Source organism: Crassostrea angulata, chromosome 9 (genome assembly GCF_025612915.1).
Source record: "Crassostrea angulata isolate pt1a10 chromosome 9, ASM2561291v2, whole genome shotgun sequence".
Taxonomy (NCBI): domain Eukaryota; kingdom Metazoa; phylum Mollusca; class Bivalvia; order Ostreida; family Ostreidae; genus Magallana; species Magallana angulata.
In genome coordinates, this window is record NC_069119.1 from 17,185,780 (window position 1) to 17,199,867 (window position 14,088).

Consider the following 14,088-nt stretch of genomic DNA (forward strand, 5'->3'; position numbering starts at 1 on the left):
CTTTCAGTAGAACGTATCTACTTTGAAAATGACGCTGGTTTCATGCGAAACTTGCACCGATTGCGTAGGTTTAGCTCAAAAGCTAGACAAATCTTGTTGATTTCAAAGAGCCATGGCAGAGTGGCCAGCAGAGAAATAGACAGGCCTATGTCACAAGTTGCTGTTTGACACAACTACCCAAAGTCTAAGCTCTTGTTAAAATGATTCTATTCAGTAGATATAAACAACTAAATAAAGGTCATGGTTACGATAACTATATTCCGTCACATTTAAACATCAGGACTGCGTTTTACAAAAGAACTTACGACTAAGTCGTATATATTTTTTGTCTCATAGAATGGTCTTTAATGAACAAAATTTATATAAAACCATTTATGTACAACTGTTTTGATATCCATAATTATATTTTACAGCAATTAGAATAAACCATTGATCAGTGAGTGATTAATTAGCATTCATTAATTTGGTCGCAAGTCATAAGTTCTTTTGTAAAACGCAGCCCAGAACTAGAGGCATGGGACTCGTAACGTACATGTATCATGAATCTTAGGTCATTTGATTAAGGTCAAGGTTGTTAGATGAAAGTCAATTTTAGAACTGAGAACACTAATATCCATATATCCAATACGATTTTTTAAAAAGAATTTACTATCTATATTGTTGTGAACTACTTTGATTGGCACTTTTATTGGGGACTGTTTTGTGAAGGATTAAGACTTCATGATTGCAATAAAGAAATATAACCAAGAAGCATGAGAGATTCAATACATGTAGTCCTAAAATTTTTGCGACCATCCTACCCTCGTACAGTACTGTAACCTACTCGGCTACCCATTTCAATGTAAGTACAAAACACCTACATATATATCTACCAATGTTCATAGTGATTAAACGTTCGAATCTCGGGGGAAATTACGTAAAGGTGCATTTTTCTAAAAAAAAAAAAAAATATATATATATATATATATATATATATATATATATATATATATATATATATATATATATATATATATATATATATATATATAAATATTCAGTGTCTCTATAATTCTAGAATAATCGTCAGATAACCGTTTTAACCACGCAACACAAGAATTGATTTTGTATGTGTATGATTTGATTTCTAAGAATTAAGAGCTATCATTCTGGTACTAATTATTATATTTTCTCTGCACGTCACAACGTTTTTCGATTTTTATGGCGTGATTGCGTGATATTGGCGCAGTTTTTGCGTGCGACGCAAATCAACGTTTCAAGATCCTCCGGATTATATATGATTATAATCGATTGAAAATAGCGCATTTCCTAAAAATGGGGAAAATGCATTAAATCTTTCAGTTGAACACAGGTCAGAGAGAATATTACATTGATATTAATAATACTTAATAATTAATTATGGATGACAGATTCGCAATTAATGATATTGAATCATTAAATCTTAAAACAAGAGTGAGAGAAAGAGGGATAGAGAGAGAGAGATTATTGATTTATTGGGCCTTTTTTAGAATGCAGAGATTGATGCGAGCTTATTTTCTACAGCGCTTCAGCAACGGAGAAGCAACAGATCTGGCGAAGAGAGAAAAAAATCTATATTAATTTTGGTCGTGAAATGGTAAACTTAGGAAACATCAGCAGATTTCTGCAATTTGGAGATTATCAAAGCTAACCCAATCTCTAATCTGGTAAGTCGTGTATTAATTAACGATTTTGATTTGGGTCATATGTTTACATGCAATCTGTTGAAATCGGATAAATCTGTAGTTAAGACAAATATTTTGAGCTAGCTTAAGGCAGGTCTATGCAATGCTAAAGTAAAGCATAAATTGCGGGGAAAAAACCCTCGTTATTGATTTGGAAAAAAATGAATCAAAAAAATTTGTTTTATTTACTTTTTTTACAAGCAAAATGGGTAATTAAGTGGGACTTTCGGAACAGTTGTATTGTATGATGACCAAGAGAGACGAAAAGAGCGGATGTCATATTATGCAGAATGCAACTTGTTTAATTATTCCTGTCGGAAAAGAACAGCTTCGGAACGAATTGTGAGAAGAGAATTGTTTAAACTGTTGTATCATTATCAATCTGTTGTACTGATTATGAAAAAATACAAATTTATGCATGAAAAATTCGACGAGAGAGAGAGAGAGAGAGAGAGAAATAGTTACATGATCAAGTCATCTTCGCAATTTAGCCAAGGAGTTTTGGTCTTTACGTACTCTGCTCGTGGGGAAAATAGTATACCGAACAACGCATGACTTGCTCATAGATGGTTCGAAGTTTTCTCGTTCGTTACATGTGCATTTAGTAGAATGTTGGATGTCAGTTATATCAACAGTTTCCATGCAGTCTTTCTTGATTTCACTCCGACCTGTCGTACATAGGATTCTGTCAATCGTCATTCCATAGACAGTTGTAAACGATCCATGTTTCGGTACGCTCTGTGTGTGCTGTACCAAAAGTCATCATTTTGTGGTCCGCAGTTACAACTCCTATTGAACAGAACTTTATCGACCTGACAGAGTGTATTCTCTCTTAACTACACTTCAATCAGATGTCAACAGGACTCTGGAATCTATTCTGAATCTTAATTGGCAGCTGACGTTAAGACGAAGAAAAAAAAAAGCCCAGTTAACTTAATTAATTCCACGAAGTTGCACCTTATGAAAAATACAGAACATCGTACCTGCGCATCGATAAAAACTTTTTAAACTTATGATTAATTAAACCATGCATAAGCGGATAAAATGGCAATTTTCCGAGTATGCGTCCTGAATCAGGACCGGGATTTGTAAGCTATGTGCTTGATTTATTTCAACGGGATATTATGTGGTAGATTCGCATTCTGAGGATCCAAGAAGTGCTTGTGTGAGACTGTGTAATGAAGTTCAGAAAAAAAAAATCAATATAGCAGGCAATCCATTAATGGTCCGTCTCAGGCGCTGTCAATGGAAAGCAGGGACATTAAGGAGGCATTCCTATGGGAACTCGCTCCTCTCGCCGGCTGTCACCGGGGGATCTGACTACGTCTCCACTTTAATTGGTTATTGATGTCCTATAAATGATACGCTCACGCACACGTGCACGCACGCGCTGGAGAGCGCACGCACGCCGCTGCATTCATGTACTCTATCATGCCAGAGGACAAAATCTCAGTAACAAAATGTATATGTCTTTATTCATTTATAATATAGAAAATATATAACTAACTTTTTTTTTCTGTCGGTCTGTCTTGTGTATATTGATTCAGCTACAGCTGTTTACATGTACATAGCTATTGTACTAATCCCTCCACATATAAACGGTCAATTCTTACGGTGGCCACCCTGAAAGCTTTAAAGCCCACCATTCTCTAGTCTAAGGAAAATTACAATTATACACTACAGTAACTGTACGTATACTGTCAGCTTGAAAATATTCAACTGCATGCCTATGCACTTCATAAATGTACCAGTTAAGATATAAAAGGGCATGACTCTACCTCTACACGCAATGGTTTTCCATTAAATCGAATCAAGGTCAATGGTGATAGGTCAAGGCCAATTTCAGGAATTTTATTAGATTTTATAAGTGAATTCAATAAATTTGAATATTCCAAGAGTGAATTGGACCACCCACAACCTCACTCTAAATCCGTGCATGGGACCAAAATCAGACAAGTTAACCGTTTACCTTGCAAAACGTATTAAATAGTGCTGTTCGACAAATTACTCTCCCATCGTTTTTAATTTAATTTAATTTAATAAGTATTTTATTCAAGTATATAAATACATTGAATTGGATTGAACAGCAGGCACAATGCCTATTTATGTTCTCTCCTTTTAATGACAATCCAGTTATTCTCCTAAATCTATTCAGGGTCAAGCTACGTTCTCAACTTGTTCATTTGAGGGATGAAAAGGCCCATATTAGTTATTCCTTTCCTATTTGTCCAATGGCTTACAAAGTGTGTGTGTGTGGGGGGGGGGGGGGGAGGTTATACATTAAGAGGACTCGATGGTCTAACCAATTTTTAGAAGAGCACGGCTGTATCACAGCTAGGGGCATCGTATCCGCTCCACTCTCTGTGACATATATATAAATATGTATTATTTATACATGTATATGTCATAAAGAGAAGAGCGGATACGATGCCCCTGTGACTGTATATAAAGATCTAGAAAAATGTTTAAATTTTAAAGCTAAAATTGTATTTTTTTTTTACTTTTTAATAATAGTTTATGCCTTAAAAAAATCATAAGTAAAACTAGAGCAAAGCTCGTTGCAAAGCAACGAGTGGGTCATCCGTTAATGTCGGATGTAAAGCTGGAAGTTCCTGTTAGAAGCAGAGCTTCTAAACCAATAACAAGAGTAACTAAAATAAAAAGATGAAAACAATCAAATTATTCCTGGTACGACTTAACAATATCCGAATCATTTTAAGTACGACTTAACAAAAACCTTTCTGATTTCAAGAACGACTTAACAAAAAAAATCCGAATGTGTTTAAGTACGACTGAGCAATTATTTTTGGTACGAGTTAATTTCACTTTAAACAAAACGCTATTTTTTAAACCAAGGACGCGGAATCAAAATTTCCGGAAAAATCAATTTTTAAACCCCGATATCTCTGTAATCCATCGTCCGATTTAAAAACGGATTTCAGTTTTGAACTCAGCATGAAAATTACTGTAAGATACGTACGTAAAATTTTTAAAATTGAAAAACATGAAAATTCAAAAAAATTGGTTTTGCTTCCGGTTTCGACCGGAAGTGTCAGAATTGAGTCTCCAGCCTTATGTCATAAGTAAAACGATAGTTCTACCTTCTCTGTAAATCTCATAGCTTTATCTTAAATCAAAAATGAGAAAAGCTCCGGACAAAATCACTTTTTAAAACGTGAAAAACGTCAATATCTGACGAAATTGATGACGTCATCAAATAATTTTTTCATATCATAGAGATCTTTTAAATACACATTACACCTGTAAATTTCAAAACAATCGATGCAAAGGTTTTTGAAATATTTGAGTTGGAAAAAAAATAAAAAGAATAATAATAACTAGAGCAAAGCTCGTTGCAAAGCAACGAGTGGGTTTTCCGCTAATGTCGAAAGCAACGCTAGAAGTACGTCTAAGAAGCAGAGTTCGTAATCTAGTAACAAAGAAACCTAAGTACAAAAAGATAAAAAAAAAAAAACGAATGATTTTTGGTACAACTGAACATTATCCGAATGGTTTTAAGCACGACTTAACCAAAAACCCTTAACCATTTCAAGAACGACTTAACAAAAAAAACAATGTGTTTAAGTACGACTTAACAAATTTGACTTCATTTTAGGTATAAGTTAACTTTACCTTGAACTAACATCTTTTTTCTTAACCCAGAATGCAAAATTAAAATTTACGTAAAAAATCAATTTTGTTTAAAACATAATTCTGAGCAACTTTTCCTCTTCACTGCTTTTCAAAGGGTTGACCTTTCGTACTGTGTGCTCGTTGCGTCATTAATTGTCAGAAACTTATCGATGTAAAGTTTACTTTACTGTACCTCTGTGAATATTTTCTATGTAAAATTACTATGAACCAGACAACATTGAAATGGTGAACATTTCAAAGGGCCCCGCTTATGTTATTTCAGAGAATTTTGCTTTGACCTTGACCTTTAACTTGAAATTTTTCCAGCTGGCATAGAACTTTTAATTCAATTTCATTCCCCCTAACATACATGCATTTTTGTTCAATCTGACCAAGATTAAGCATATTTGGAAAATAATCTACTGTCTAAAACTAATTTTAAAAAGATCTGCTATGACCTTCACATTGACAGACTTGGTTCAAGGTCACTGCACGCCATTAACCAATAAACTCTGTAAAGGTAAAATATTAGCCAAATAGGGGCTAAAAGGAGAGTATATCTATGCTCTTAAAATATGGATTTTTGTGTGTTCTGATGACCTTGACTCTTCATTTACAAATATCATTCGAGGTCATTGCATATATTTTGATCAAAGGCATCATGTGGGTGAAGTATGAGGCTGAATGGAGCAAAGGGAGAGAAGATATACTGCGGACAAGGATTTTTAAAAATATAATTCTGCTATGACCTTCACAGTTTCTTTTCACTGAAAATAGGTTCAAGGTCACTACACACCCTTTACTCAAAAGCTCTGCTTATGTGAAGTCTGAGCAAAATAGGGGTTAGTAGAAAGTATATATGCTCTCAAAAAAGGATTTTTGCATGATCCGATATGATCTTCACCCGTTACCTAGAAATTTCATGCAAGGTCACTGCACATCGTTTAACCATCGAGACACTCTGCGAGTATTAGCCAGATTGGACCAAAGGGAAAAAAGATATGCCCCAGACAAGGATTTTATATATATAATTCTGCTATGACCTTAACCTTATACCTAAAAACATGGTTCAAGGTCACTGCGCATCCTTCAACCAAAGGAACCCTGTGGATGAGGTATGAGCCAGATTGGGCCAAGGGGAGAGAAGCTATGCTCCAGTCAAGCCATCTCGGATGGACAGACGGACAAATTGATCACTAGAAGGCGCCCGCATAAACATGCCTTTTTATCTAATTTAAAATAGTATCCATGCTATCTGCCCTTGGTGAATAGTCATCAAAACCATTCATCAGCAGAATTGATTTCCCTCCTTTTTAAGGTGGTATGGGACATCTGTCGATATTAATGTGGATTAAAGTACTATATAATTGAAAAATTTTCACCGGTTTAGAATTTTCAAATTTTACAATATTTAACCAAAAAATAGCTTTTAAAAATATTTGAAAAGGTAAAAATTGTAAAAACCCCAGTGGGATTCGAACTCATGACTTACAGGTTCCTAGTAAACCCTCTAACCCACTGCGTTATGGAGTTAGGTGACCATTTTTGAAAAGAAACTACATGTACTTATATAATTACACTTTATTTTATTGTTTATTTCGATAAACAATACGTCACAACATGGAAGTGTCCCATATCACCTTAAACTCGGAACACCTCTGACCTAATAAGATCGCCGCATTAAATACAAAGTTTGATTTAACTCTAATTTGTTTATCATCAAGAAATTCTGCATCGCTGACAAATAAAGTTTTCTTTTGTATAATGAAATACCAATTAACTGACTATTCTGACAATAGCAAGTTTATTGTCCCACTCCACAGCAACTATTTCCCTTGGCTTTGCCTCATTAAATAGTTGCTGTCTTGGGGGACAATAAACTTGCTATTGTCCTCATACCCAGTAAATACTAAATAGGCATATAATATTCCATCCACCTACATTTCATGTTATATAACCTCCCGTTTGTAACCTTCAATTTCACTGTAAAGTCAACACATCTGTCATAGCCGCAAGTTTCACAATTCATTTCTGCTTCTCATGTACTTAAAATTAGGGGCCTTAATATTGCTTACCAATTCCAACAAGAGACATCCCTCTAACTATTGATAATCATTAAAATTCATTTCATGAATCTACGCAACAATGATAAACCTTCAAGTACAGTCACTCTCAATTTTATAAAAATATTGACGATACTTTATCCGAAACTGTTCCTTGTACCTTTAACTTAGTACACTAACATTTTTATGAAAAGACGGTTTGTCTTAGAATAAGAAAGCTAAAGCAATTCTGAGAAAAAGAATACTACATATTGCCAATTCCATTGAGGTTTAATAAAAATATGGCCATTTAAGTGAACCCACCATTTCCAATTTCCTTTAGTAAACACAGATTTACAGGGTTCTCCATAGTAAAACATCTTTACCTGACCTTTTAGAGGTCAACTGTTGTTCAACCACCTTTAAAAAGAAACCTTATACAATACAACATATGCCTACATGATATAATCATGATAAAAGCTTCACATCACTTAGAAATACCCTTACATGTGTACCCCCCCCCCCCCCCCCCCCCCAATCTTTTGATTTTCATAAAAAGTCATGGTTTGAAATGTTTTACCTAATTTTATGAAACGTGTGGCAATTTCCTTGAGTAATTTCTCACACATATTTGAAAACAATCATCAATGATTCTAAAATTTGATCTTTATTTGTTTATTGTATGATTTGTACCATATTAATTAACAAATAGACAGCTGTCCTGCTTGTGATTTCTTGTTTTCATGAAAAAAGTAAGCTAACAATCATATTTAGTGAATATCTAATCTATTCTGATTTCTAGTCTCCTTCTAACCATGCTAAAACAGTAAGTTACAACCTACAAGTTAGACATCTGCCTTAAATTAGAATTAAATTCAAACACACCCAGGTAGCTGAAGACAGAGTTGATTTCAATGAAAAATGTTCAAATTTGACATGTTTTTCTACTTTTTTTCTGCATATATACCTTAGAAAGGTAGAAATAGGTTGTTTCTTGTTCATTTCAAAAGTAATTATCATAGCAGATGTTATTTCAAAGTCAAATGTACATTTACATATCCTACATGTAATCTTAATGCAGACAATTAAATAGAGGGGAGGGGGGGGGGGGGGGTTCAATTATGTAAACACATCTAAATATCTTTATGAAATAAAAAATAAAGGAAATATAATTGCATACTTTTATTGAAAAACAAATTTTTACAGCAATTATGAATTTCTTTAAACAGCCTTAATTTTGTTTTCATAATTTCTTATCAAACACAAACCACAACATGGCATGATGCTTTCTTCAAGTTCCATTACTGTTCATGCATTATCGGATTTAATTTGAATTACCGGTAAATAGTCTGTAGAACACAAGGAATATGCATGTGGATAGAGGTGACAGGTTAATCTCAGGAGCTGACCCACAAGAATCAACAGGTACCGGTAAAAGCCATGTGGTAACAAGAGGCTGTTTTGAGCTGAAATAAAAAAAAAAAATAATTAGCTGTGTTTACATACATGTACTAGTAATAGCTGTGTTTACATTAACATATGCATAGTATTTCTGTAAAAAATACACTGACCATGCAGTGTAATAAGTATGACATATCCCAATACATGATATAACATTTAGGCAGTACAAGATCAAAAAATTGCATATCAAGTCATAATATAATATTAAAAAAATTTCATAGGTATAAACACTTATCAAATTGAGAGAGAGAGAGAGTTTTAGAGAGAGAGAATTTATTACGGTACCGTACTTGTAGTGCAACAGTCAATATTTCAATTCGTAAATTACAAATGAATATTACCCACCGAACAGCGTCAAAGTACATGTACTGGTATTAGCTTCTGGTATACCATTTTTTATCAATTCTACTGTGTTTTGTTTTTTATGGCAAATAAATTTAGCGAGGGTTTTTGTTTATTTTCTTATAAATTACATGTTTTAAAAACAATACTATGTGTAATAAGCATAAAACATGTATGAGTAAACTTAATGAAGAATTTTTAATAGATTATTTTTCACAGAATGTGGTACATTACATGTATGTCAATCTTTATAAAACTAGCGTATATTTCGTGCACCATAAATGGCAAGTTTTTTGTAAATATCATTTACTTGCATGATAGGTATATATGGTCTAACCAAAATTTTCTTCATAAAGCTACAGCTGTATGTACCACATATATGTTTTGTCACAAGTATACATTTAAAAAAAAAAATACCCAAATTCCAACAGTTGAAATAAACTCAACTCATTCTCTGATAAGTTCATTGTGTTTTGTGCGTGCATATCTTATTTGTCTGCTGCAACAGCAGCCAATCAGCGGTAAGCTGAATCCACAAAAAGAAAGTTTGTGTTTTAGGAGCAGGTAAATTGTTTATGCGACACTGTCAAGAAAACCACACCAAATAATAACAAGAAACATAAATATTCACTTAAATGTATTGTGTTGTAAAGTAAAGGTTTTTAACACTTATTGCATCTTGCAAAACATGTGATGACCTTAATCATCTGTCATATACCGATAAATAACGATAGAACAAACTGGGATTCGAACCTGGCCCTCTGAATCTCTAGTCAAGTGCTCTACCAACTGAGCTACATGTATTCAAACCAGTCTGACCGTCACATTCCTCCCCCCTTAAATGATCTTCACCCTCGAAGATCACCCCTGGCAGGATCGAGTTAACCTGTTAGTTCCAGGGGTTGGTCACAACACCAATATTGTAACAGGATGGTAGAAATAATGAAGGACCAAACCGGGATTTGAACCTGGGCCCCCTGAATCTCTAGTCAGGTGCTCTACCAACTGAGCTATCTGGCACTGGTATTCAAACCGGTCTGATCGTCACATATATAAAGAATTATTTTAAACAATGTCGTTCAATAAAAAATAACACTCGCAACCTTCAGTTTTTGTCTGTAATTAATCAATATTGGCGTGCGATCAGTTCTCGCCGAGTACCATTTCTCACCAGTGCATTGTTACGTCATTTTATCAACACATAAAATTACATACGAAAATATGATGTAACAGTGCACCAGCGAGAAATGGTCCTTGGCGAGAACTGCTCGCACGCCAGTACTGCCAGTAGTCAGATTAAAAAAAGAGAATAAAAAATTACATTTAAAACATTAACAAAGACAATTTAAGTACACATCATAACTGCTAAACAAGAAAAATTATGTGAACTGGTAGAATGGTAGGCATAGTTCTAACTTGTAACCTACATGTACAAGTACATGTACCGGGTACCCGTTGGTCTGCTAAACCTCTTTAATGATACAATGATCGGCATCATAAAGATATTAAAATCATGTTTTAACTCTGAAGTCTGAAGTATACAATTTTATTTACTTGAAGTTATGTCTACAGGGTATTCATGACTACATTTGGAGTCTTCTGCACAAGAATATATGATATGTTTCTAATTAGACCCTGCTTTGAATTTTGAGTTGAAAATTCACAATCTGTTATTTTTTTAAATAGATAAATTCAGTTACCCTTTCCAGTCCCCCATGAACCTCGAGCGAGTCTAAACATCCATGAAACATGTAAAAATTACACGTTAGTAAACAAACACCCACATCATAACAAAAACATCTTTAGAACAGTGTGCACGTACTTACATGTACATCTATACTATATACTAAATTTCAACCAGTTAACAAGAAACTTTAAAAGGAGTAAAAGCCTCACCTTCTTCAGTAACATCCACATAAATCACACACTTTAATGTCCATCTTTTCTCCTTTATTACTCGTAGCTTATCAACGGCTGATCGTCGACAGAAGTGTGGCTGTCAGAATTTCCTCGTAAACGATTCACACGAGAAAAATATCCTCCTTAAACAAATATGTAGTACTGTTCCCTGTGCATGTTCATATGTTTCACAGTAAATTGAAAATGCATGTATACACCGAAAGAATACACAACTTCTCTTCTGCATTACGGCTCTCTCTTTTCTACAATGCCGTTCGTTACTGTTTACATTCGGCACGCGCGCGGGGGTTACATACGGCGCCCCGACAAATAGTTGCACATAGAACGTTTAAATAATGTGTGTTCATTGAATTCATAAATGATATAGATGAAAAAAATGAAATTGAATCACAACAATTTATCTAAGACGCAACACAACGTAATGCAGTAAATGCCTGGCCTTAAAGTAACATTTGTTCGCTTGTGTGTCTATGTAGACATATTAACTCGTTCATGTACGATTCTCACATATTTGTTTTATGAAATTTGAAAAAAAATATAGCACAGAACTTGTTTAATTTGATACCAAATGACATTATTTAATATATTAACAATAACTGAATTCATTTTTTTTCATTAGATGATAATGATTTTTGCTATCAGAAAAATACGTGTATGAGCTGCTGACCCCTAATTATAGGGGCCAGCCCTTTTTTCTTAATTTTAAATGAAAGCTCTCGTTATTCTAAACAACTTTTGCTCTATATGTATTAACAAAATATTTTTAGTTTAAAGGTTATTATACAAAAGAACAACAAAATTTCAGACCCCCCAAAACCTTATACTTTACCGGCAAATAGCTTAAAAAATAAAAAACATTTTGCCAAACTTTTCATGCCAGCAAAACTATAAAATGTTACCAACAATTCTGCTAAATTTCATGCAACTATCTTTTGTAGTTCCCGAGATCAACTCTGGACAAAAGACCCCCCAATTTTCAATTAAAGGGCAATAACTCATAACCGGAAGTGAATTTTAAAAATTTGAAGAAAACGTCTCGAGATATTAACATTGTCTACACACCCTGAAAGTTTCATAACAATCAGACAACAAATGTACGAGAAATGGCCTACACAAAATTTGCGGATAAAAAAAAAAAATAATAATAAGAAACAGTAGAATAACAGAAGGGTTTTCCGTTGAAAAACGGAAAACCCTAATAAGAATAAGAAAAAAAAGAAACCGTAGAAAAACAAAAGGGTCTTCCGTTGAAAACGGAAGACCCTAATTAAAATGTTGATCTGATGGGTAAATCGTTACAACCACCTTGCCTCCTTTAGCTACCTCATATCGTATAAACCATGCAACGACAAACTCTTCTCTCTTTCCTTCTCACAGAATTAGCAACATGTAGGCCTATCTAAAGCAGCAACGTAGCACAATGACGACTCTGGATGTGTTACTTTTTCTTCTGAGCGCCCAGGTCATCCAGGGACAAACACTGACGATATATAGTGAGTTATTTTGATTGGTGCATGTATTTACTATACCAACACTATAAATTCAATTTGTTGCAAACGCATGTATATACTGCAAAGTTATTTTCATGTAAGTGTAAACACATGGATGTTTATCAGCGTTACATTTTTGTAATTCAAAAAAAGAAGTATAAAAACTTTCGATAAGTACTCTATTATTTTTTAATACGTTGGATTACAAAACTTTAAACAAAAATGTGCAACATCAATGCATTAAAGTGTACATGTACATGTATAGATGCATTACTTGTGCACATGCATATGAACTTATATCGAAATTTACTCCAAAGAAAAGCATGTATAATTACATATGCATACAGTATCCTATGTTTGAAATATTTGAAGATATCACCGTATTCAAGTTAATAATTATAAATTAAGTGAATGGACCTTGTATCTCGATCACTCCCTACGTTTTGATTTCATTGGGATACCTTAAATGGATTGGTTTTTAGAAAACAAATACTATAATGTGTATCCAATTTGGGTAGAGATATAAAAAATATCCAATATATCCATATATATGATATATGTGGGTACATGTACACATACGATTTAATGAATTAATGAAAATTAGTCAATCTTCTGTAAAAAAAAAAAAATAATGACAAATTCAGAGAATTTATAATTAATTACATTGATTTAAAAAAAATGAACAAATCGATGCACACGAATGTCAACTAAAATCAATAAAAGTTTTGTTTAACAGTCTTTGAAACCTATGGAAATTCTATCCGATAAACCTGCTTTTAAAGTAATGTAATATATGTACACGATCGATTGAATGGAGTGAATTGATATTTTAAAAAAGGGACTTGATCCTACTTTTCCCCTTTTTTCCTAGATCGAGAGCGCTACAATTCTGAAGCTTTAAACAGTTAAATATAGTTACATGTATCATAAATTTGAAAACAAACATTCATACATGCATGTACTACACATTTTAGTTTTTATTTTTTTTATTTTCAGCAGGATCACAATGTAAATCGTCAAACGAAGAATGCGCGGGAAATGACGAGTGCTGCAGCCGTAACTGTGTGCTCAAGAACCCGGGCACGAACAAACGCTGTAGTCAGAGCGCTCTAGGTCAAAGGTGCCTTTTCGGGCACGACTGTGAGGACGATCTGAAATGTGGGAAGATGGGGCAGTGCTGTGCTTTATATTGGCAAACGTGTTCGAAGACACAGCACTGCTGCGACCCGAACCATAGGTGTGTTCGCGTCGAGGGCCCCACCTACCGGAAGTGTTTGTATCCGCGCTCCAATACCGTAAATCTGACCGGACTCAGGTCTTGGAGTGTGTGGAATGTATTGTTATATTTAATTCTTCTTAGATATTTTTTAATATATTGAATTCCCGTTAAAGAAATTTATTATACATGATATACAAACATCGAGTTTTTGTGATGTTTTTTTTCTTTTTTTTTTTAATTCAGTTCCTCTTGGATAATTTTTACCTGTTGAATTTAAT

At 33.9% G+C, this 14,088-nt stretch overlaps 1 long non-coding RNA gene across 2 annotated transcripts; it reads left to right on the top strand.

Annotated features, from left to right (window-relative positions):
* Positions 1–1,497: 1,497 nt before the first annotated feature.
* Positions 1,498–13,950, top strand: LOC128163001 (uncharacterized). 2 transcript variants are annotated; one of them, XR_008240749.1, is made up of 3 exons: positions 1,498–1,685; positions 12,479–12,594; positions 13,591–13,950. It is a non-coding gene; the product is annotated as an uncharacterized LOC128163001 (long non-coding RNA). The 2 variants fall into 2 exon arrangements; XR_008240748.1 differs by having other exon boundaries at positions 1,499–1,685; positions 13,588–13,950.
* Positions 13,951–14,088: the final 138 nt, after the last annotated feature.